The following is a 26,541-nucleotide window of genomic DNA, read 5'->3' on the forward strand; positions in this document are numbered from 1 at the left end:
TGACTGTGTTGCTGTTAATTTATTGCTGTAGCCCTTTCAGTAGATATTTGATGTATTTAGATGACCTCTCATTGGGTGCATAGGTGTTAATAATCGTTAAGACCTTTTGATTGACTGATCTCTGAGCCTTAAGTTCTTCTTCTAGCGTTTGCCCTTCTTCCGTAGCCAGTCAACAGGTCAGGTTGAAAGCTGTCAGGAGCTACTTGTTGCTGGCTTTGAAAGTGACTGGGATCCATGTGGATTCAGTCGGCTAGGAAGGATTGTCAGTTTCCCCAATGAACGGGTACTCACAGGATGCACCACGAGAAGGTCAATCCAATGCATCCCTGAGCCTTAAGTAATGTCCATCCCTATCTTTTAAAATTTTATTTGTTTTAAGGTCTCTCATGTCAAATTGAGAACAGCTGTTCCTGCCCCTTTTTGTGGTTCATTGGCTTGTATGGTAGTTTTCCATCCTTTCACTTTGAGTCTGTGTTTGTCTTGTTGAGTTAGGTGGGCTTGCTACAGACAACATATGGTTGGGTTGTGTTTTCTGATCCATCTTCCTACTTTATGCCTTTTAATAGGTGAAGTCGAGCCACTGATTATTTGAAGATACTGACATTTGAAGAATGAAGATATTTTAATGCCATTGTTCTAAAATTTTTAATTGTTCTGATATATGTCATGCTTATGATGATGTGGTTGTTTATAAGAAGCCTTTCAGAACTTCTTGCAGGGCAGGATTGGTGATAGTTGATTCTCTCAACTGTTGCTTGTCTGAGAAGGTTTTTATGCCTCCATCTAGTTTGAATGATAGTCTAGCAGGATACAGTTGTCTTGGTTGAAAACCTTTCTCATTGATAGATTATCTTTCCATTCTCTTTTGGCCATTAGTGTTTGTGTGGGGAAATCCTTATTCCTTTTCATTTTAAATATGATGTGTCTTGGTGTCTTTAAGTCTGGATTAATTCTGTTTGGGACCCTCAGAGATTCTTGAGCCTTTATTTATTTTATGTTGTCTAGACTAGGGAAGTTCTCAGCTATTATGTCCTTTAGGATGCTTTCTTCCCATCCCTCTCTTTTCCTTTGGCAAGCAAATAATGTGTATATTACTTCTTTTGAAGTCATCCCATAAGTCTCTGTTGTTGTTTTCAGTATCTTTTAGTCTCTTTTTGAGATCTCTTACTTCTTTCTTAGTTTTTCTAATTAGTCCTCAAAAATCTTGCTAATTTTGTTTTCTGCCTCACTTATTCTATTCTCTCTCCCCTCTCTTGTTTTCTGTAGCTCAGCTATTTTGTTACCCTGTTGCAATACTGTATTAGCTTGTTCAGTTAGTTGTGCTATCAGCTCAGCTATTTCAGATTTCAGCTCTCCGATTACCTCCAGATAGTTAGTGTTTTCTTTCAGGGTCTCATTTGCTGTTTCCCCATTTCTGATGATATTATGTTCAAACTCTTTCCTCACTCCTGTAACTAACAAATCAATTAGTGTTTGGATCTTGTCCTCAAAACCCTTTGCGGGGGTTATCTGGACTTTTTGTCCTGGTTTATTTCTCCAATGTATTCTTCTTGGTTTAACCATTGTATACGGTGTCTTGTGAGGTCCTTCTCTCAATACCATTCAATCTGCTAATCACACTTGCCTGGATTGATTTATGTCTGACCAGGGAGAGCAGAGAGATGCAGCTGCTGCTACTCTGTGCTAGTTATTGATGGCCAGCAGGTGGTGCTATCTCTAGGTTTCTCTTGTTTGTATGATCTGCAGCGGGGTGTTTTTTGTTTTTGGGGGGGGGGCAGGAGGTAGTTACTTTGGGCTGTCTTGTGGTCACAAATGCTCTGTTTTATGTTGTGACCTTACATTAAATTCAGAAGGCTAAATGCCATCTGAGTCAAAGATTGAGAAGTTTAAAGCCCCTTTCTCTATTCTTTGGCACTCAGAACAACCTTGCTTGCTACGCTTAAAGTGAAATCATCAAAATGGTGCAGCTCAGTGCTGTACCATCCAGAAATCTGATTTGACTTTAGTGTTCTTCAACCCATGCCCCTTTTTGCCCCAACCGCACACAAGCATGCTCCTGAGACTGCAGAACCCTCAGCTGTAGATTATGATTTCAGCTGGGTCTCTTGTATTTATGTGATGTTTTGGCAGGAGAGATGATTCGATCCCTGTTATTCCATGGCCACACTTCCCAAGTACTTTTCTTGATCTGCCTGTGTTTCATGTTTGTTCCCTTGTTCTTGCCTGAACTCTACTTAGTTTAACTAGATTTCTTGGGCTGAGAAACCAAAGCAAGCAACTGCAAACCAAAGGGTGGGTGATACAGTGGACTGTTGGAAACTGAAACATGAGGTCCCAAGTTCAATCCCTGGCAGTGCATGTTCTCTCTGCCCACCCACCCCCTCTCTCACTAATAAAAATAAAATAATAGGCCAGGCGGTGATACACCTTTTTGAGCACACCCATTATCAGCACAAGGACCCAGGTTCAAGCCCACATTCCCCACCCACAAGGGAAGAAGCTTTACAAGTGGTGAAGCATTGCTGCAGGTGTCTATCTCCCTCTCCATCTCCCCTGTCAATTTTTGTCTCTCTCCAAAAATAAATAAGTAAATAAATCTCTACAAAAAAAGAAAGGAAAATTAATGTTGTTACCTTAACACTGATGGAATCAATGCCAGTCTGACAAAGATTCATGATTTTATGTGTTTATAAACCACATATGCAGGGACACATCATGGCACACTGGGTTAAGCACACATATGAAGAACAGGTACCTGAGCAAGGATCCTGGTTCAAGCCCCATGGCTCCTCACCTGCAGGGGAGTAACTTCACAAGTGGTGAAGCAGGTCTGAAGGTGTCTATCTTTCTCTCCCTCTCTCTATTTACCCTCCCCTCTCAATTTCTCTCTGTCCCATCAAATAAAAAAGAGAGAAAACGAGACTGCCAGAAGTGGTGGATTTGTAGTGCCAGCACCAAATCCAGTGATAAACCTGGAAGCAAAAAAAGTACTCACATAGTGGTAAAAACAAATAGTTTCATCTTATATCTAGTTGGATGCTTCAGAAAAGAGTCTATTTCAACAACAGGGGACCAGTTGGTGGCACACCTGATTAAGTGTATGTATTGCAATGCACAAGGACTCAGGTTCAAGCCACCAGTCCCCACTTGCAGGGGAAAAGATTCACAAGTGGTGAAGCAGTGCTGCAGTCCTCTCTCTCTCTCTCTTTCTCTTTCGCTCTCTCTCTCTCTCCCTCTCTACCTCCCCTCCCTCTCAGTTTCTCTCTGTTCTATCAAATAAAATAAATAGATAAAGTTTTCAAAGAAGAAGAGGGAGGGGAAGGGATGGGGAGGAGGAAAAGGAGAAGAACAAGAAGAAAGAGGAGGAGGAGGAGGAGGAGAGGAAGGAGAATAGGAAGAAGAAGAAGAAGTGAAGGAGAAGGAGAAAAAGAAGAAAAATGAACTAGAGCGCCACTTCCATCATTTCACATGGTGCCAGTGATGGAACCTAGGGCTTCACACATGCAAGGCATGCTCTCTATTACTGAGCCACCTCCCCGGGTTCCACTTTGGCTATTTATTTATTAATTTAATAGAAACAGAGAGAAATCTAGAGGGAAGGGGAGATAGAGAGGGAGAAGAGGAAGAGAGACACATGCAGCACTGTTTTACTGCTCTTGAAGACTCTCCCTTCCAGATGAAGACTGGGGGCTTGAACCTGGGTCCTTACACACTGTATCCACTATTGCTCTCAATAACTTTCACCTTCACTTTCCTCTACCATCTCTGCCAGAGCTATGTATGCATTTCCCGTATTTCTGTATACAGGTTCTCACTGAGTTTCCCAAGCCTGGTTTCCAAAAGCCTTGATTCCAAAGCAGGATACCTACATTATCAACTACAGTTTTGTTTCTTAAATAAATTCCGACTCTATTCCAGGAGCACTGGCAGCAAAGATTCCAACTGGCAGCAGGTTCTCCAACATACACTTACTGCATGGTGAGATTAATAGAATTTTCCACACTGGAAGGTTAATTCTAACAGAATAGGAGAGAAACACAGGGTTCGGCTATTTATCTAGGGATAACTATTTTGGTGTCGGTTAGCTACGTATTGTAAATGATTCTTTCTCAAGGCTTCTGGATACCTTCTCATGTCTACATCATATGAAAAATTGCACACAAAACCACCTGGAGGTGGAATCACCCCTATGTTCATAGCTGTGTTATTCACAATAGCAGAGGAGTGGATGCAACCTAAATGCCCACCGACAGATGACTGGATAATGAAGTTATAGGACTCAATGGGACACTGCTCTACAGTTTTAAAAGGTGGTATCCTCCAGGACAAAAATGGATAGAACTGGATGTGATTGTGCTTAGTGAAATAAGAGGTGAAAGATGTCAGGTGGCAGCGCACCTGGTTGAGCACACATGTTACAATGCACAAGGACCTGGGTTCAAGCTCCCAATCCTTGCCTGCAGGGGAAAAGCTTTGCAAGTGGTGAAGCAGTGCTGCAGGTATCTTTCTTTCTTTCTCTCTCTCTCCTCCCTTCCCTCTCAATTTCTGTCTGTCTATCCAATAAATAAAGATAATAAAAAAAATTTTTAAAAAGAAATAGGCAAGGATTTTCCAACCCAACACATAGAAGTCACAGTCTGGTCTTTGCCAACTCCTTCAGCATCATAGGCTGGAATTTTTGTAGAAATCATTTGGCCCAAGGGCTGGGAGGTAGTATAATAGTTATGCAAAAAGATTTCCATGCCTGAGCCACCAAAGGTCCCAGATTCAATCAATCCCCAGTATCAGCAGGAGCCAGAGCTAAGTAAAGCTCTGGTTAATAAGAATAATAACAATGATGATGATAAGTACATATCTATACACAAAATAAGGGTGAGTCAACATAATGGTTATGCAAAAATAATTTCATGACTGAGGCTCCAAGATCCCAGGTTTAATCCCCTGTACTATCATAAACTAGAGTTGAGCAGTGTGCTGATAAAAAAAAAAAAAGAACAAGCATCAAAACAAACAGACAATAAGCAAGCATGTATGTGCAAGCATATGTAAAATAATAATAATAAATGGGGGCCGGGAAGTGATACACCTTGCTGAGCACCCAAGTTACTATGCTCAAGAACCCAGGTTCAGATCCCCGGCCCCCACCTGCAGAGGGCAAACTTTGAGAGAGGTGAAGCAGTGCTGTGACACACTCTCTCTCTCTCTCTCTCTCTCTCTCAATTTTATTTATTTATTTATTTATTAAACAGAGACAGAGAAATTGAAAGGGAAGGGGAGAGAAAGAGAGACACAACACTACTCCTTCACCTATGAAGCTTCTCCCTTGTAGATGGGGACAGGGAGTTTGAACCAGGATCCTTGTGCATGGTAATATGTGTACTTAACCAGCTGCACCACCGCCCAGTCAGTCCCTCTCTCTTCCTCTCTATCTCCTTCTTCCCTGTTGATTTCTCTCTGTCTATACCCAATAATTAAGCACATAAATAAATAAAATATTTTTAAATAAAATAAATCATTGGTGCACTCTCAACCCATACCCAGTTCTCTCCACCAGTCTACTGGCTTGTTTCAACCAAATTACGAAAACACTGTGATAAGAGAGTTCGAAATGCTCATTTGTCACTGAAAATCGGGCACACAGGACGTATATGTCACAAGCAGTTTTCCTATTATACTTTTGTGCTTTCCCAAACGAATTTAGCCTACTAATTTTCTATAATTACCTGTCTGCTCTCAGCTTCCACTGGTCAGATGAGTTCCGAGTCACTTCTCTAACCTGCATTAAGAAGATGCATTTAAGGAGCTCGGATTGTTCAAGTAACAAAGCCTATAGAATCTGGAGGTTATTGTATTCTCCCAAAAGTACTTAAATAATAGCCTAAAATCTGAAGAATTACTTTAATACTTCAATAAAAATAACCCAATTCAAAACATTTTCAAGGAAACAGAGTTCTTTGCTCTAGGCTACCGAGTAATGGCTGAGAGAAAGTATATAGCCTGTCACTTCTGATTAGAGAACTGTGCCTCTGTGCTTTGAATGAGGGGCATGTCTGGTAATAGGAAGTGCAGATATTAAAGTTAATAAAATAATGTGGAATACGATATATATGAAACTTGACCAAGTATAGCACAGAATAGAACATACATTACCCTGTTCAGTCAACTCCTGTGGCCCAGCATCTAATGACAAGCTTAATTTCTGTTTCCAATGAGAGTACAGCTAAAAATACAATTTCCAGATTAGACAAATATTTTATCTGACTCCCTAACAAATGTAACCAAGAATGGCTGACATATCTACAGAGATGCCCAACAACCATGCGAGGGAATTACCAGGATTGCGAACTGCTCAGCCTGAAAAGTCCATGAAACCTCATCATCTTTTGAGGTCATTATAAATAATTAGTTGCAAACCCAGGCAATGTTGAGACTTTGCCACCAGGAAAGGACAGAGGCGCCTCCATTTCTCTCGCGCCCCGAGAGTCTCCCAGCTCCCTCCTGGCACAATTAGGCCTCCCCAAACAGCCCAGCATCCAGGCCTCTGCACACCCATTATTGCATCTTTAATCTAAAACCCCAACGCCAACTGTAATGGTTTTGTTCTTCGATACATTAACCTTCAACTTGTATTTTCACTATTAAATAACCAGCTTGAGAACCTCCTCGAATCTCCTCCTCCCACCCGACCCCCCACCCCAGCCCCCCGTCACCTACAAGCAACCATATGGGCCCCTGGATGTGACCCTCTTTAGGGATTTAAAAGCAATTCAATGAGCTAATCTCAGTAAACCTAGAATTAAAGTTCTTGTTTCCATATTTCACTTTCAAAAATATTTAGAACTTTGACAGATATGACATTATGTTTTCATTAAAACAGCTGATTTCAAAATGCTGCACTGTGCAGAAACGCCGTAAACAGTTTATGATGAACTGCCACGCTCTTAATTAAAACAATAAATCCAGCACACAATATTTGCACAGCCGCCGGTCTGACCTTTGCCTCTTGCTATCCACCACCAAGCCGCCGCCGCGTTCCCCACGCCAGACGTGGAGGGTTTTAAAACATGATCTGAAAGGCACTAAAGATAAAATAAGAGAAAACGTACCATTAGTCTTCGCCGTTATGATTAATTCAGTTCATATTTTACAATCTGGTTATGGAGTAAAACTGCAGACTTTACATCAAGTATTTGCCATTCACTATACCTAATGTATAAAAATGCTTGATATTTGAGAAAATGGCACCAAGCTAATTCACCACAACCCCAGGAAGGACAGGAATGGCGATCATAAACACAGAGAGTGATCCGCTATCCATCCACAGAGATGCACAGAATCCACTGGCCGAATGGTCAGCTCCGGATGATGAATACGTCCATCACTGCCCGAGCTGCCCACGCCACTCTTATCTCCACGCTGCTAGATTCCAGATTACAATATTCCCTTAAATCTCTCCTGTCTGCGGCTGAAGCAGGCAGCAAGAGGCACTAATTACCAAGCAGGAATAACAGTGAACTGATTGGGGTTGACAGAATAGCTCACTTGGATAGTGCACTGCTTTGTTATGTGCATGACCCAGGCTTAAGCCTGCCCCCACCCCCAACGCACTGAAGGAAGCTTCAGTGCCCTGGTCTCTTTATCTTAAAAAATAAAACCTAAGGGAGTCGGGCAGTAGCACAGCGAGTTAAGCGCAGGAGGCGCCAAGCGCAAGGACCGTCGTAAGGATCCCGGTTTGAGCCCCCCGCTCTCCACATGCAAGGGGAGTTGCTTCACAGGTGGTAAAACAGGTCTGCAGGTGTCTATCTTTCTCTCCCCCTCTCTGCCTTCCCCCTCCTCTCTCCATTTCTCTCTGTTCTATCCAACAACAATAATAACTATGACAATAAAAAAACAAGGGCAACAAAAGGGAAGAAATATTTTTAATTTTTTTTAAATAAAAAAATTAAATACTGAGGCCAGATGGTGGCACACTTGGTAGGATACAAATGTTACAATCCACAAGGACCTGGGTTCATTCCTCCAGTCCCCACCTGCAAGGGGGGGTGGGGAGCTTCACAAGCCATGAAGCAGTGTTGCAGGTCTCTCTCTCTCTCTTTTTCTCTTCCTTACTGTCTTCCCCTTCCCTCTCAATTTTTATCTCTATCAAAAATAAACAAACAACATTTTTAAAAGTTTCAGAAAATAAAAATGTTTAAATTTTTCATAGGAACTGGGCAGGGAGGTATCTGGCTAAATGCACACACGAGACCATACCCAAAGGCCCAGGTTTAAATCCCTGGTCTCTATCTGCAGGGAGGAAGCTTAAAGAACATTGAAGCAATGCTACAGATGTTTCTCTTTCTCTCTCCCTCTCTATCTCCCCCTCCTTTTTCAACTAGTCTTTTTCCTATGAGAAGACAGAGAGATGAAGCAAGTGAGCATTGTGGATTCATATGTCCAAGCCATAACCCTGGTGGCAATTTAAATGTTTTTCTTTACTGTTTTATAAATAGTAAGTTGGCTGTACTGGCTCAGAGTTCCCAAGTTACCCTCAGGGCCCCACCAGCAAGAGGGGCAGAAATGGTTGCACATGCACACACACACACACACACCCACATTGAAAAGTCAGTGGAAGGGCAAGGTGCAGGGGAAGAGTCCAACCAGTAGTCTTGGGATAAATGGACTAGCATTGGGGCCTCTGTAAAAACGGACACCCCCCTCCCATGTGAGGAGCTGGCAGGGGGCGGAGATGCCTTATCTCTGTTAGGAGTTATGGGAGGCCAGTTCCCTCTGCCATCACACTTCACATGAGCATGTGGCCCCAAACCTATCCTTCAGTACTGTTCCTACCACACACATTCATAAGAATATTCAGGCAGGTGGCCAGCCAATAGAGCTGTACAGAGCTGGAGACAGAAGCCTGAGTCTGGAAGACAGGAAGGTGACAATAAACTAGTGTCCCCTGCAGGTCCTTGTCCGAGCTGCAGGTAGAGTTCACCAGGGTGGCAGAAAGGAGGAGCAGCGCTGGACATTAAACAGAAGCGATCCAGAACTAGGTTCCTTCAAGGAAGCGTACTGCCAGAGGGACCACCTCCAGAGCAATGACAACAAAACTTGCCTTAGTCTAGCTGCTGCTGCCTTCACCAGCCTTGCAATGGCCCCTCCTGGCATTTCAACCCCTCCAAGGATTCCTCAAACCCATGCTGTACTGTGGGCTCAGTGCTCACCTGGGACCGGTCAATATTGCTACCTCCAAAGGGGACTTTCAGCTTTCTTCCCAAGCTCTAAAGACATGCCCCAGGGGCGGGGCGGTAGTGCAGCGGGTTCACGAGGCGCAAAGCACAAGGACCGGCGTAAGGACCCCAGTTCCCAGTTCGAGGCCCGGCTCCCTACCTGCAGGGGAGTTGCTTCACCGCCTGTGAAGCAGGTCTGCACTGTGTCTATCTTTCTCTCCCCCTCCCTGTCTTCCCCTCCTCTCTCCATTTCTCTCTGTCCTATCCAACCACGAACGACATCAACAATAACAATAATAACCACAACAAGGCTACAACAATAAGGCAACAAAAGGGGGGAAATGGCCTCGGGAGCAGTGGATTCATGGTGCAGGCACTGAGCCCCAGCAATAACCCTGGAGGCAAAAAAAAAAAAAAAAAAAAAAAGACATGCCCCAGCCTTTGGTTGGAGAATTCGGTTCCAGGTGACCTAGCAGAGAAGACTTTCAGGAAGATTGGGCTCTGTGAGTCCCCAAGCACCATGCAGGGTTCCTGAGCCCCGCCAGCCCTGCCAAAGACCAACATGACTAGCTATCAGTGTCCACACTTTGAGTCAGGCATCACAGACAGGGCTGTCCCAACAGGAAACAGAGACCCTGCCTCCACCAGCAGCCCCCCTGGGAGCCAAGGAGAATCAGTCCCAGATACTCGGTCACCTGAAGTCCCTCCACTGTCCAATTGTGCAATCCACCTGATGACAAAGGTCACGTGACTTGTGTCATTACAATCACATTTCCACTCAGCCACCATCTTGTAAATACCATCATTTTCCAGAAAACTGAATAGCATGGGAATGATGTTTCTGTGCTAAAGTCAGCCAGCTGGGAATGGCAAATTCACAGAATTAGAATCCACAGCCCCTGAGGCCAGATGGTGGCACACCTGATTGAGTGAACATGTTGCCATGTGCAAGGACCCAGCTTCAAGTTCCTGGTCCTCATCTGAGGGTTGGGCGGGGGTGGGGGGGAGTTTCACAAGTGGTAAAGCAGGACTGTAAGGTGTTTCTTTGTCTCTCCCTGTTAGATTTCCCTTCCCTCTAAATTTCTCTCATTCCTATCAAAATTGAATAATAATAATATCCACAGCCTCGGCATTTAGGGTTAATGGGCCTTATAGGGGCACTCCTGTATTCGTTTGGACAGACCCTGAGGCCCGTCATTGTATTCTCAGGAGGTTAAATGTCCTCTTGATAAAATGTTTAATTCTTGGGGGCTGGGCGTTAGTGCAGCGGGTTAAGCACACATAGTGCAAAGCGCAAGGACGAGCATAAGGATCTGGGTTTGAGACCCCAGCTCCCCACCTGCAGAGCGGTCGCTTCACAGGCAGTGAAGCTGATCTGCAGGTGTCTATCTTTCTCTCTCTCCCTCTCTGTCTTCCCCTCCTCTCTCGATTTATCTCTGTCCTATCCAATAACAACAACAGCAATAACAACAATAACAATAACAACCACAACAAGGGCAACAAAACTGGGGAAAAAATAGCCTCCAGGAGCAGTTGATTTATAGTGCTGGCACCAAGCCCAAGCAATAACCCTGGAGGCAAAAAAAAAAAAAAAAAAAGAAACAAAGAAAAAGAAAAGAAAAGAAATCAGGCCACCCCATTAGCTGGGGCTCTAGTCGGGGAGTCCTGAGATTCCCAAACAGACATGATGGGCCTAGACCTTGAATACATCCCTCTCTCCATTGTTACTGGTTATCTCTATTAGGAACAACACAATAGACCTCTTTGTGGGCCTCCATAGAACCTTGCCCTCAATGTGAATCAACAACAGTAGAGAATGTTTCATCCTTCGAATGGAGGCTGGACAACATACTCTATGCTCCACCGAAGGAAGATGGGTCCTGAAATTGGGGCAGCTTGGAACGTTCCTACTCATGACCACAGAATATGAGCTCAGATCTACAGGGATGCAGAGGTCACATAGACTCCTAAGCTGAATATGGGCCCCAGACCAAATCAAATCAATGGGATTTACAGTCAATAATATTTATACACTGGGAGTTGGGTGGTAGCACAGCAAGTTAAGGCAGGTGGCGCAAAACGCAAGGGCCTGCGCAAGGATCCCGGTTCGAGCCCCCGGCTCCCTACCTGCAGGGGAGTTGCTTCACAAGCAGTGAAGCAGGTCTGCAGATGTCTATCTTTCTCTCCCCCTCTGTCATCCCGTTCTTTCTCCATTTTCTCTCTGTCCTATCTAACAACGACGACATCAATAACAACTAACACAACAATAAAAACGGACAACAAAAGAGAAAATAAATATAATTTTTTTAAAAGATTTCTTTTATTTACAGTGAGGCAGTGGTATACCCATTAGAACACACACACATTATCATGCATGACCCTGGTTCATGCCCCAGTTTCCACCTTCATGGGGGAGGTTCATGAGCACTAAAACAGAGCTGAAGGTATCTCTATTTCTGCCTATTTAATAAATAAATAAATAAATACACAGCCACTGGAAGTGGTGGAGTTATCATGCAGGCACTGAGTTCCAGCAATAAGCTATATGGCAAACAAAATTTCAATAGATTTATTGCATATAAAAGAAATTCATATGAGTCCTAGAGAGAGTAATAGGAGGGAGAGAAGCCATAGCACCAGTCACATACAGTGCTGGGAATCGAACCAGGAATCTCCAGCATGCAAGTTCAATGCTCTGCCAGGCGAGCCATTTGCCCAGTTGCATGGCTATGTTTTTCTCCACACAGGTGAACACATGACATCTTTACTCTCCTTCTCTCTTACAGCTTTCTCAGTCTTTTCCTTCCCTATGCCTTTGCCTCTGGACCCAAACCCCACCATGCAGGGGCAGGGTGACATCTTGTACACAGAATTACCTGCATACTTTGAGATTATAGAAACCTCAAATTCTTCAGACAGTATCAACAACCTTCTCTTGCTAATCTTGGCAGCTGGTAGAGTAGAACTTGGATGCATTGTTTTATTCAATAAATTATCTTCTCTTAATTGGCACTGCAGCAAAGGTCGAGAAAAAGGCAGGACAAGAAAGAAGGAATCCCTGTCCTGTCACCAGTGATAGTTTACACAGAGGAGAAATTGAGTCAACACTCCCCCCCGCCCCCCGCCCCTTACTCCCAAGATATGTCATCTCACCAATCTGGAGAGAACCCGGTCATGTGTGTGAGTTCCAGATTCATGTTCTAAGTTGTGGTGTTTCCGCCTAACAGCATCATCCTTTGCATTAAATGGATGTTTCTGTTTTACATTTTATTGGTTTTATGATTTTTGTTTGTATTTAATTTGTAAACGAGGCCGGGTTTTATAGTTGTTCAAAAGCTATAAGCATAAGAAGTCTAAATCTTCTTTTGTAAGATCTGTAATCAAGGATACTACTATCTTTCCCCATTGTGTGGTTGTAAGGAGTAAATGAAAAGGGAAAGTGCTTAGCATAGAGCCTGGCACGTGGGAAGAATTAAAGAAATGGCATTGTGCTTTATTACGACTGTATAATAATAAATATCACAGGCAAAAGAATTCAAGCTATTATTAAGCGCTATATATACACATACATATACACACACACATATAGTGTAGTGTGTGTGTGTGTGTGTGTGTGTGTGTGTGAGACTGGGGTCTTGAACATGTATAATTTCACTGTTCTAGGCTACTTTTTTATTCAGATGGGAAGACAGAGACACCATAGCATGGAGCTTCTTCCAGCATGATAGCACTTCCCATTCCCATTTGTCCTACCTAATGACCTATCTCTCTAGCCCCGATATTTCTTTCCTTTTTAAAAAAAAAACTTATTTAATAATGATCAACAAGACCATAGGATAAGAGGTATACAATTTCACACAATGCCCACCACCAGAGTTCTAAATCCCATCCCCTCCATTGGAAGCTTCCCTACTCTTTACCCCTCTGGGAGTATGGGCCCAGGATCATTATAGGGTGCAGAGGAAGGTGGAAGGTCTGCCTTCTGTAATTGCTTCTCTGATAATTATTTCTTAATTAGTCGGCTCTATCAAGCTGGAGGAATACTGGCTGAATTGTGTCAACCACTTCACAGATTGATATGCTGAAAGCAGAACCCCCAGAACCTCAGGATGTGAGGGTATTTGTTGGTTTTGTTTTGTAGTTGTTCTTTAAAGCTTTTTTGTTTGTTTGTTTGTTTGTTTGTATATGAGAGAGAACCAGAGCACCAATCTGGCACATCATGTAATGCCAGGGGTCAAACTTGGGGCCTCATGCTTAAGGGCACAATGCTGAATCCACTGGGCAGCACTTTGGTTTGGTCTGGTCTGGTCTGGTCTGGTCTGGATTGGTTTGGTTTGGTTTTAGCCAGAGCATCACACAACTCTGGCTATTGATAATGTAGGGACCTGAACCTGGGGCCTCTCATATGCTAGTCCAGTGTGCTACTGCTATGCTATCTCCCCAACTATAATATGACTGATTTGGAGACAGGGCCTTTAAAGAGCTAACTATGCTCAAGTGAGCTTATTAGGGTAGATTCTGATCCAATATGACTGGTGTCCTTATGAGACGAGTCACAGACAAAGACCAGGTCATTCACAAGCTGAAACAAGAGATTTCAGTAGAAACTCACACTATCAACACCTTAGCTCTGACTTCAGGCCTCCAGGCTTGGAGAAAGAAATCACTGTTGGTGAATCATCCTGCCTGTGTTATTTTGTTACAGTAACCTGAACTATTACAACACATCTTCATACCTCAAAAGTTAAGAACTAACTTGCATCCACCCCTAGCCGTATTCCTGCTTTGCTATCCCTTCCAAACAGTGGTTACTGCCCAGCTGGCGTGAGGAAGCCATAGATATAATGTGACCTTCAACCTACACCTGGGCCACCAGCCCACTTCCTCACTGGAAGTGAGAGGACCAGGGAGGGCATGTCTTATCCACCTGGGTCTGCACCAGCCCCCCACTCCAGGCCACTGTCAGCAGGGACCACTCTCATGCAGATATACTTCACAGGGTATACACTTCACTGTTTTGAGGGAGAGGGGGCATACAGCAGCAGGAGAAAGCGTTTGGGCCCTGGGTGGGAGTGAATTTATGTCTCATGGCCAGCCCGGACTCTGGGGTCCTGCCGCAGCCTAGTGAGCTCCTCACATTGTCCAGCCACCCCAGGCTCCAGCTCTGCCAGGTGTCCACCCCCTTGACGTGCCTGGTCTGAGGTACAGGCAGCCTGGCATGGTTCAACTCAGCTTTACAAGGGGACAAATGGACCATTTCATTTCCCCCAAAATAGCCTTCCAGGTACATTCCCATATAGGACCATAAAAGAAGGTTTAGAACTAAGAACTTTTACAGGGGTTTTTATCTCTGTATCTGTCTATTGAGTTTTACACTCCTTCAGGGGTCTTTTGACTGTGGGCAAAGTAAGAAAAACCTTTCATTAAATGCAGAAGGGAAGAAGCAGTTAGACATGGGTTGGATGCTATGCTTGCTGGGGTGTTTTTTTTTAAAGATTTTTTAACATTTATTTATTTATTCCCTTTTGGTGCCCTTGTTGTAGTTGTTATTGTTGTTATTGATGTTGTCATTGTTGGATAGGACAGAGACTGGAGAGAGGAGGGGAAAACAGAGATGGGGAGAGAAAGACACCTGCAGACCTGCTTCACCGCTTGTGAAGCGACTTCCCTGCAGGTGGGGAGCCGGGGGCTCGAACTGGGATCCTTTTGCCGGTCCTTGCGCTTTGCGCCACATGCGCTTAAGCCGCTGAGGCTTTCTGGTTTTAAGGTAATTAAAAAAAAAAAAAAAAAAAGACAGTCCAGAGGCCAGCAGATAGCTTATTTGGTAGAGTGCACACTTTGCCGTGTGTGAGGACCCAGATTCTAAGTCCCAGAAGCCAGATGGGGGATCCTTACCAGGGGGAAGCTTTGTGAACAGTGGAGCAGTGCTGTGGTATCTCTCATTCTCTCAGCTGCTCTTTCCCTTCTCTGTCTTTCTCTGCCCTGTCTCTATCTGAAATTAAAAGAAAAATACATATATCACTTGAGTGTGAAGCCCTGGAACCAAAAAAAAAAAAATTAAATTAAAATCCCAAACTCAGAAGCAACCCAGATGTCCAATGACAGATGAGTGGTTCAGAAAGTTGTGGTACGGTTACACTGTGGACTACTACTAAGTTGTCAGAAATGATGAAATCTCCTTTGCCACATCTTAAATGGAGCTTGAGGGAATCGTCTTAAATGAGATACGCCAGAAAGAGACAGAAGAATACCGGATGGTCTCACTCTTGGGTAGAACTTAATAAACAATTAAAGAAAAAGGAAGAAACCCAGGGTCAGACTTTGGACAGCGTGTGTGTGGTCTATTGGCGCAAAGCCATGAGTTGAAGGGGCAAGGGGACTGGGGACCTGGTATACAATGGTGGAAGGAAGACTTACTTTGGTGGTGGGAAGGAAGGGTGTGCAGACTCCTATCACAGGAAGGTAAGAAATTGTATTCATGTAAAAACCATCTTGAAAATTATCATTTTCCCAATAAAATAATTGAGAGGAAATTGATGTACCGAAACAAAAATCTTGCAGTCAATAGATTCAACAAGATGGTGGAAGAGTAAACTGAAGTCCAGTTTTGCTCTGGATAAAAGCAACCAAGAACCCCAGTTCATACCTGGTCCCACCTGAGAGCAGCCTGGAGCATGGCGCCCTCTGGTGGTTGATGCAGTTCTGGCCCTAAGTGCAACAGAATGCTGCAGACACTAGCCAAGACCTACCTCAGCGTTCCAACCTCCAGAGGGTACTGTACTACCAGAGAGAGTGATGAAGGACAAACAGCCTGCTAGAAAGGATGTGGGCAGGTACCAGAGGGGAAGCTAGTGGCATGATGTCACCACCTGCCTGAGAACATTCCACCCAGCCCTGAGAAAATGGACCGCTACAGGCTTAGCCTGTGCATTAAAGGACTGTGAACTCTGGGTGGAGGTAGATAGCATAGTGGTTATGCAAAGAGATTCTTATACCTGAGGCTCCAAAGTCCCAGGTTCAATCCCCCGCACCACCATAAGCCAGAGCTGAGCAGTGCTCTGGTGTTTCTCTCTGTGTCTTTCTCTCTCTGCATCTCTCTCAAAAAATAAAATAAATAAAATACTTTAAAAAAAAGAACTGTGAACTCCAATTTGATTTGATTTGATATTTTTTGCCTCCAAGTTTATCACTGGAACATGGTACCAGCACTACAAATTCACTGCTCCTGGCAGCCACTTTCCCCATTTTTATTGAATAGGACAGAGAAAAATGGAGAGAGGAGGAGGAGATAGAGAGGGAAAGAAACAGAGAGATACCTGCAACACTGCTTCACTGCTTTCGTGAAGCTTTCCCCCTACAAGTGGGGACCAGGGGCTTGAACCTGGGTGGGTCCTTGCACCCTGTAATGTGTACACTTAACCAGGTACACCACTGTCTGGCCCCTTAAGAGGTCTTATTACCGCTCTTGAATTACTGCCTTACTGAACCCAGGCCTCAGTTCTTTCATCTGTACAGTGGGAAATGATTGCAACGCTTAGTGCCCTGCCCAGGAGGTTCTGAGCAGTCAAATATTTCTTTCACAATCACCTGGCCATCACCTTCTTTCCGATACCACACACCGTAGCCGACATAAACAATACCCCCCACCACCACCACCAGAAAACCACCAAGCGCCTGGGCTTGCCCACTGCCAAACAATATATATGTTCCACCAACTTATATTCTCCAGGCTCAGCATAAGAACAGCATCAGACACTGGTCTGGCCAGCCCCCAACTGTCTGTGAGCCCTCTCTCTCTCCCTCTCCCTCTCTCTCTCTCTCTCCTTCTCTCTCTTTCTCTCCTTACTCTTACTGTTGAGCTTTGCCCTCAAATTACCATGCAGGCCAAGAGTCGAACCAGAGCTGAGCCGGAGCTGAACTCAAGGAAGGGTCAGCAGTGACTTGGAAGGACACTGACATCCCTGAGTCCATTTCTGTCTCCAGACTCAAAAATCTTCCCAGACATTCATGGTTCTGCCATGCTGACAGGCCCCTGGCAGAGCTGCAACCACATCCACTACTACCCAAACCCCAAACCCCACGCCAGAGCACCCGGCAAACACAGGTTGTAACTTTCAAAGCATGAAAGTCAGGAAACGGAACATTGGTGATTCTCACGGCAACATTAACTCATTCGCTTGCACATATGGGGTATTTGGATCCCAGTAGGTCTTCTATATATATAACTTATTATACAGTAGGTGCAACTTGGGAGAATTAATGTTGCTATAGGAACATTCGGATCAAGGCTGGCTTCCAGAGCACTGAGAGGAAAAAATAAAGTTTTCCTCCCCAGTGTACTTCTTCTCTGTTTTGAGTTGCAAAGAGGAAGGAGCAATGTAATCAAGTCAAATGAGGCAAGGAGGGGGCTTCCCCTCAGTGGTTTGGGGAAGGTGAGAATTCCTGGAAGCAGCTCACTGGGGAGAAGAAAGGGAAGCTCGGAGCCTGAGCACAGAGCCCCACTGTGGCTGAGAAGGTTAGGGGCTCTGGGCTCAGACTCTGGCAAGGTTCCCAGCCCCGAGGCTGAGCACTGCCTCGTAGTTCTTCCACGATCACTCCCAAGGACAGGATGAGAGTTTCAGAAACTGAAAATAGGATTTGTGCAACTTCCTCTCAAGGAGAAGAAATGGAGGATGAGGCTCATGTTTTTCTATGGTTCCTGCACAGAGACAGACCGACCGACAGACAGACAGACAGACAGACTAGAGCTAGAGCAGGAGACATGGAGGCTTGCTCGCTCGTGGTCACAATACAGGTATTTTATCCATGGTGAGGGCAGCCCCAAGGCACCCCAAGATATATATAACTCCCCCTCTCCAAGCTGACCACATCACTCAACTCTCTTTGCTAGGAGCAATGTACTTTCACCTATACATTCTATGCTTGCTTGCTTGCTTATTTATTTATTTATTTGGATTTTTAAAATTTTTTAAATATTTATTTATTTTCCCTTTCGTTGCCCTTGTTTTATTGTTGTAGTTATTATTGTTGTTATTGATGTCCTTGTTGGATAGGACAGAGAGAAATGGAGAGAGGAGGGGAAGACAAAGAGGAGGAAAGAAAGATCTGCAGACCTGCTTCACCGCTTGTGAAGCGACTCCCCTGCAGGTGAGGAGCGTGGGGGGGGGGGGTCGAACCTGGATCCTTACGTGGGTCTTTGTGCTTTGCACCACCTGCACTTAACCCGCCGCGCTACCACCCAACTCCCTTGAATTTTTATTATCTTTATTTATTCATTTATTGGATAAAGACAGCCAGAAATCAAGAGGGAAGAGGGGGACAGAGAGGAAGAGAGACAGAGAGACACCTGCAGCACTGCTTCACCACTTGTGAAGCTTTCCCCCTGCAGGTGGAGACTGGGGACTCAAACCTGGGTCCTTGCACGTTGTAACATGTGCGCTCAACCAAGTGCGCCACCACCTGGCCCCTTATTTATTTATTTATTTCTACCAGGGAGATCGCTAGGGCTTGGTGCCTGCAAAACTCCACCATTCTGGTGGCCTTTTTATTGCCTTTTCTTTCTTTCTTTCTTTCTCCCTCTATTTTATTGTATTGTCATCCTCTCCTCCTTTTGATAGAGAGACAGAGAAAGTGAGGGAGAGAGATAAGGAGGAGAGATACCTGCAGCACTGCTACACCACTCATGAAACTTCCTTCCTGCGGGTGGGGGGGCAGGGACTTGAACCCAGGTTCTCGAGCATGATAACATATGTACTCTACCAGGTAAGCCACTACCCAGCCCCTTATCCCACACTTAAATTAACTCTATTTAAAAAAAAATCTAAGCAACAGGCTTATCCACCAGCAGTTTTCCTGACTACAAAATTTGGATATGCACTGAATCCCCACAAGTGTTCCCCAAAATGTAGAAACCTCCCCTCCACTCCCCACAGTGTCCCTGCCCCTTCCAGGGAGAAGCAGGGTTTCAAATCTCCCTCCCCACAGCCTTTCCCTCCATATCTAGACATCTCAGCAGTGGTCAGTAGCCTCTGAGGTGGTCATAGCAGAGCTAAACTTTCTTTTTTCTTTTTTTTAAAAGACAACTTCATATTTTTTAAATTTTTTATTATCTTTATTGATGGATTGATTAGAGACAGCCAGAAATTGAGAGGGAAGGGGGTGGTGAAGAGAGAGACAAAAAGACACCTGCTTCACCACTGGGAAAGCTTTCCCTCTGCAGGTGAGGACCAGGGGCTCAAACCTGGATCTTTGCACATTGTAACATGTGTGCTCAGCCAGGTGCACCACCACCCGACCCCACTAAACTTTCTACTCAAGATAGGACACCCCAAGACATATCCCACCTCCACCCCAAATTGGCTACATCACGCAGCCTTAGCATTTGGCAATGTATTAGGAAAGGTTGGCTGAAGGAATGGGCATTGAGTCCAAGATGGCAGCAAAGCAAAGAGGGGAAAAGAAACAAGGGGGAAAAAAAGTTAGTACTTCTAAAACCACCTCCAGCTCAATGTCCATCCTGTGTGCCAGGCACTGTATTCTGCCCCGGGAATTTGTAGTTAAATCAGACTTTTCCTCTGACTATACCATGATCAGTTCTCCTAGGGACATGGGAATGAGAGGCATTCGGGGAATATATAACCAAAGGGACAACGCGCACGTGCACACAAAAAACCAAGTCCAGACTCAGCATTGAAAATGCCTGTGGAATGACCATGGAGATGGCAGAGTGACAGGGACTCACCCAAGGAGACGTGAGGAATATCAAAAAGAAATGTAGAGAGAGTTGATTCTGGACAAGGAGGCATCACCCCACAGCTTATGTGAGATTATACTCCCAGCTCCACGGTGAGAGGAAATTCACCAAGTCCGCCCTTCCCTTTAGGGATTTCAGACACTTGCTGGAGTTGCTGTTTTGCATTTCTTCTGAAACTGTGTCTACTTTTAAGTGTGGTGTGTGTGTGTGTACGCGCATATATAGTGGAAGAGCAAAATACTTCCCCATCCGTTCTACCGGGAGCTGTGTGCTGAACATCTTCAAATGTGAAGAGGTTGGAGTCCAGGAGACCCCAGTTCCTCCCACCTCCAGGGAACCACTCGGGAGGGTATTAACATTGTCCTTCCCGCCCTCATTAGGAAGCACAGCTTAAATAAAGGTGGGTCTGCAGCCTCTTTTGAGTGGATAATTTGCCAAATTGTTGGCAAGGGACCAGCAAGGGGAAAGCTAGGTCAAATGTGCCCATAGATATTGGTGATTCCAGAAACGGGGTGGGGGGGTGGCAGGTGAACTGGTGACCAGTTTGCTTTCTTGGGCCCCCAGGCTTCCTGAACATTGCTTAGAGATAACCTTTTTCAGAGGCTCCCCAGGGCCCTTAGAGGATCTCACCCATTGTCACTCTGCTCTGGTGTCCAAAATTCTTTTCTTTGTTCCTTGAGCTCACTTTAACTCAAGTGTAGCGCTTTTTAATTCTGTCTGTGGCGTGCTTTTGAAATTAAGCAGTTTGTGTGCTGACAGCTGGTGTTACAACTGGCCTATTCCCTTCCGCCCCCACAAAGAACCAACTCTGTGGGTTTACAGGCTGGAAGGAGCTCACTAACACACGTTCCAACCCCCAGGCCCCTATCTTCTCCTAGGAGTGGGGGAGGGGCGAACCCCATCTCCTGGAGGGGTTCAAACCCCTTTCACTCCTGGGGTGGGGGAAGGCCCAAACCCCATCTCCTCCTGGGGAGGAGCTCAAACCCATTTCCTCCTGGGTTGGGGGTTCAGACCCCTTCCACTTCTAGGGAGAGGCCTGAACCCCAGCTCCTCCCCAGAGTCCAGATCTCTTCCACCCCTAAAGAGCAGGAAGGGGAGCCCCTTGTAGTGGTATGTTGAGGGCACTGTGAAGTATAACTTGGAGCAGCACAGGGAACACCCCCCAAAAAAAAATCCCCCACCTTCTAAAACACCTTTGGGAATATAGCAAGGTTCAAAATACCTCCCCACCATGATTCTGCATGTGTCCCCAAAGCAGCACAAATGAGAATCCTGGCACTTGAGAGCCATTTTAATCACTTCATTGGGGGGAAACGATGACAGCTGTTGTCACGTGTACAGTGCTATATGCTTGATGCTTGTCCCTTTGTCGCACTACAGCCCTAAGGCTGCTGTTAGCCTGCCGACCCTGGATGAGCAAGGGTGAGCCATCTCCAACAGAGACATTTCCAGGATTTTGCTTAATTCAAGTTGCTAAGGAATGGTCCATCGACACAAGCAAATTTGCAACAGGCATCTTCATAAGCACCCAGCACAGGCATATCCAAGCCTCACTGCTTATATAATACACTGGTTACAGCCAATCCATTTCCCCCTACCACCCTCAGCCCCACTTAGAAATAAATATAGGGAGTCGGGCACAGAGGGTTAAGCACACGTGGAGCGAAGCGCAAGGACCAGCAAAAGGATCCAGGTTGGAGCCCCAGGCTCTCCACCTGCAGGGAAGTCGCTGCACAAGCAGGTCTGCAGGTGTCTCTCTTTCTCTCCCCCTCTCTGTCTTCCCCTCCTCTCTCCATTTCTCTCTGTCCTATCCAACAACGCTGGCATCAATAAAAACAACAATAAGAAAAATCAAGGGCAACAAAAGGGAAAATAAATAAATAAATAAATAAGAAATAAGCATAAAGGAGACCAGGTGGTGGTGCACCTAGGTAAACACTCACGTTACAGTGCACAAGGACCTGGGTTCAAGCCCCTGGTCCCCACCTGCAGGGGGAAAGCTTCACAAATGGTGAAGCAGGACTGCAGATCTCTCTCTGTCTCTCTCCCTCTCTCTCTCTCCCCCTTCCCTCTCCATTTCTCTCTGTCTCTATCCAATAATAAATAAGTAAATATTTTTTTAAAAAAAGAAACATAAAGAGGGCCAGGTGGTGCCACACCTGGTCAAGCACACGTATCACAATGTTCTAGGACCTAGGTTCAAGTCCCCCAGTCCCTACCTGCAAGGGGGAAACTTCACAAGTGGTAAAATAGTGCTGCAAGTGTCTATCTGTCTGTCTGTTTATTTATCTATATATCTAGCTAGCTAGCTCCCCCTCTCTTCTCTCAATTTCTGTCTTATCAAATATTTTTTTTTAAGGAAAAAAACAAGCATAGGTGATCAAATGCCCATGAGACCTAAAGCTTCAGGCAATTCCTGGAGTCATCTGCCTCACCATATCTCAGGGTGCCTCAATTGCTTTTCACTTCCCTTCATGTATTTGTATCTTCTTCACAATTGCACCATTTTTCATATCGCAGACCAAAAGTGGAAATATCTCAAGTGTTTTTTTTTTTTTGTCAATTTCCTTTTGTGTGTGGGGGGGGAGAGTGCTGGGGGAGGGGTAAGAACTGGTTTGGGGGCGTAGTGCACCAAAGTAAAAGACTCTGGGGTGGGTGGGTGGGGAGAATACAGGTCCAAGAAGGATGACAGAGGACCTAGTGGGGGTTGTATTGTTATATGGGAAACTGGGGCATGTTATGCATGTACAAACTATTGTATTTACTATTGAATGTAAAACATTAATTCCTCAATAAAAATTTTTTTAAAAAAAAGAATTGATTTTGGTTTTTACCAGAGCACTGATCAACTCTTGACTTGTGGTAGTGGTGGTGCAGGGGACTGAATCTGGGAACTTGGAGCCTTGAGGGATGAACCACTATTTTATCTCCCCAGATGGATGTGTGTGTGTGTGTGTGTGTGTGTGTGTGTGTTTCATTTTGGTTCCAGAGCTTCATTTCTGCACAATTCCATCCCTCCTAGCAGATTTTTTTTAATTTTTTTATCATCTTTATTTATTTATTGGACAGAGACAGCTAGAAATTGAGAGAGAAGGGAGTGAAAGAGAAGGAGAGAGAGAGAGAAAGAAAGAGACACCGACAGCGCTGCTTCACCACTCGTGAAACTCTCCCCTGCAGGTGGGGACTGGGGGCTTGAACCCAGGTCCTTGCACACTGTAACATATGTAACAGGTGCCCCACCACGCAGCGCTGCAGATTTTTTTCCTTTTTAGTTTCGTATAGAGATAGAGGCCAAGAGATAGGGAGAGGAAAGACACCATAGCACTGCTCCAACATTATACTGCTAGTGACTCAAACCTGGGTCCTCAAACATGGTTTACAGTCTACTAGATAAGGTTTACAGTCTACTAGATAAGTAGTCTCTTAATCCCTCAACTGATTTTTTGATATGTAGTTGTCTAGCCTTCAGGATCTTAGGTCAAAAAAAGTAATTAACGGGAGTCGGGCGGTGGCGCAGTGGGTTAAGCGCACGTGGCGCAAAGCGCAGGGACCGGTGTAGGGATCCCGGTTCGAGCCCCCGGCTCCCCACCTGCAGGGGAGTCGCTTCACGGGCGGTGAAGCAGGTCTGCAGGTGTCTACCTTTCTCTCCCCTCTCTCTCTGTCTTCCCCTCCTCTCTCCATTTCTCTCTGTCCTATCCAACAACAAAGCAACGTCAACAATGGCAATAATAACCGCAACGAGGCTGCAACAACTAGGGCAACAAAAAGGGGAAAAAATCGCCTCCAGGAGCGGTGGATTCATGGTGCAGGCACCAAGCCCAGCAATAACCCTGGAGGAAAAAAAAAAAAAAGTAATTAAAGTACCTAACTTTTTATTCACAGGAATGCAAAATCGAGACTTCCGTGTAACATGGGGTATAACAGTGCTCTATTTTAAATTTCCTTTAATTTATGGTATTTGATAGGACAGAGAGAAATTGGGAGGAAAGGGGGAAAAGAAAGAGGAAGAGAAAGACACCTGCAGCACCACTTCAGCACCCCTGCTGGTGGGAACTAGGGATTTGAAATCCACAACCAAGGGGTCATCAAAATGTGTAACTTTCACTCTGCAAAAACTGTGTAAAGATCATTAAAAAAAAAAAAAACTGTACATCAGGGCAAAATAGTTGCAAACATGTATTCCACAATGGACTCATCTTGGGAATACATAATGAACCCTCGGAATTCAACAGTTAAGAGAATACAAATCCAATGAAAACATGGGCCCCAAGATTTAACAACTACTTAATTGACAAGGATTATATAAATGACAAATGATGACACAGAAAAGGGAAACAGGCATGTCACTGGGCTTTAGGAGAGCTGTGTCTTTCTATCAGAGGTTCTATTTTAGGGGATTTCTCCAAAGGAAATAGAAATGTGCAAAGAAGTCAGAATTCAAAATGTTGACTACAGCGTTATCTGCTTGGGGGAAAAAATGTGAACCCTTTAAGGTCTCCAGTCAAAGGAATCTGTTGAGTGATGGTACCTGGACTGGTAAGCTTCTTCAGGTCTGAGTCTCTGGCCATCGACGTATCCCCAATACCTAGACTGAGTTTCAACAAAAGGTACCAGGTTGATATGTACTCCAGCATGAAATGCCAGATACCAGAGGACAAGTATACATACACTGGATGCACAATTATGTTCAGAGAAGAGGCTTATGTGAGTTTCCATATTAACAACCTAAAAGAAAATAAGCCTAAGATATTGGCAGTGGATAACCTTAATGAAAGGGATCTTATAAGAGACCTCCCCTGCCCCCAGTCTTTTATTTCCTTGGGGAAAGGGAAGTATATGCACATGATTTCTGTCTATTTCAAATTTTCTGCATAAAACATACTTTTTTTTTTCAAGCAGAAAATGAGAACATGGCATATTTGTTTGTTTTAATCACTTTTTATTGACTCATAGTAAGATTTGAGTACAGGTTCATATTTCTATCTGTGCATGAATCTCACCATTATTTATCACCAAAATTCCAGTGCCATCACATTATCTAAATGGTCCCTCTACCCAGTATTTTGTTTAACCAAATAGCTCTGGTTTATGGCAGTGCTGGGGATTGAACCTGGGATCTCAGAGCCTCCGTCATGAAAGTCTGTGTTGAGTAACCATTATGCTACATTTTAACCATTTCCTTCTCCTTTCCCTCTGGTAACCAATGTGTTTTGCTCAGGGCAGCAGGACCTTCTAAACGGTTTCAAATCCATGCTGAGTTGACAGAGTTCTAGTGCAAAGATAGAGCTCCAGCAGGGGGCACCTTGCCCACTACACCACTAACAGTGATATGGCTGCTTCTGGCAAAAGTCATTGAAATAAACCTGTCAGTGTCTTTTGCATAAACCAGCATTCTTTACTGTATGCTATTATTTTATTGTTGTTTTGCTACGTTACTGCTGGAGTTCTGTGCCTGCGTGATTCCACCGTTCCCAGTGGCCATTTTTCTTCCTTTCCTCTAGATACTGAGAGACAGCGACAGGGATCATCAGCACTGCAACACCATTCTACCACGTATGAAGCTTTTTCTCTGCAAGCCCTCCTCTGTGGTGGCCTGGGATTCAAACCCAGGTCTTCAAGCCACCTGCCACCCCATGAATACTACTCTCAAACTAAGAAGAATTCTATTACTATCAAAAAGAAAAGCCAGTATCATTTGTCCCAAATAAAGTGTAAGTATCATGTATTTTTTTTTTTTTTTATGTTTGGTGGTTGCCAGGGTCTGATCACTCCAGGCTGACTTTGTCAGAAAGAGAAAGAGAGAGACAGACAGACAAACAGACAGACAGACAGACAGAGGGAAGGAGAGACTCCACAGCACTGAAACATTCCCCAGAGCAGTAGGTGCTGGGGTATGAATCTGGGGCACATTCATGGGAAAGTAGGCACCCTCCCTGGTGAGCTTTCATCCCAGGTCATAAATACCAATTTTATCTTACTTTATCTTATTTTATTTTATTTATTTGCCTCCAGGGCTATCTCTGAAGCTCAGTGCCTGCACTATGAATCCACTCCTCCTGGAGCCCATGTTCCCCATTTTGTTGCCCTTGTTGTTGTTGTTGTCATTGTTGTTGTTAGATAGGACAGAGAGAAATCGAGAGAGAAGGGGAAGATGGGGGGAGGAAATATAGACACCTGCAGACCTGCTTCACTGCCCGTGAAGCGACTCCCCTGCAGGTGGGGAGCTGGGGACTCAAACTGAGATCCTTACGCCGGTCCTTGCGCGTCACGTCTCACCTTGTGAGCTTAACCTGCTGGGCTACTGCCTGCCCCCACCATAAATATCTTCTTTTTTAAGGTTTTATTTATTAATGAAAAAGACAGACAGAGAGAGAGAGAGAAAACAAACCAGGCATCACTCTGTTACACGTGCTACCAAGAATCGAACTCAGGACCTCATGTTTGAGAGCCCAATGTTTTTGTTTTGTTTTTTAATTTTTTTTAAATTTATTTTCCTTTTTGTTGCCCTTGTTGTTTTTCATTGTTTGTTGTAGTTATTGTTGTTGTTGTCATTGATGCTGTCGTTGTTAGATAAGA

At 44.6% G+C, this 26,541-nt stretch overlaps 1 long non-coding RNA gene across 1 annotated transcript in view; it reads right to left on the bottom strand.

The window, feature by feature from the left end:
- The window catches only part of LOC132537029 (uncharacterized), a 126,896-nt gene extending 119,815 nt beyond the window's left edge, over positions 1-7,081 (bottom strand). The window contains exon 1 of the long non-coding RNA XR_009548546.1: positions 6,995-7,081. This is a non-coding gene — a long non-coding RNA (uncharacterized LOC132537029). The remainder of the gene's footprint in view (positions 1-6,994) is intronic.
- Positions 7,082-26,541: the final 19,460 nt, after the last annotated feature.

This window comes from Erinaceus europaeus, chromosome 2 (genome assembly GCF_950295315.1).
Source record: "Erinaceus europaeus chromosome 2, mEriEur2.1, whole genome shotgun sequence".
Taxonomy (NCBI): domain Eukaryota; kingdom Metazoa; phylum Chordata; class Mammalia; order Eulipotyphla; family Erinaceidae; genus Erinaceus; species Erinaceus europaeus.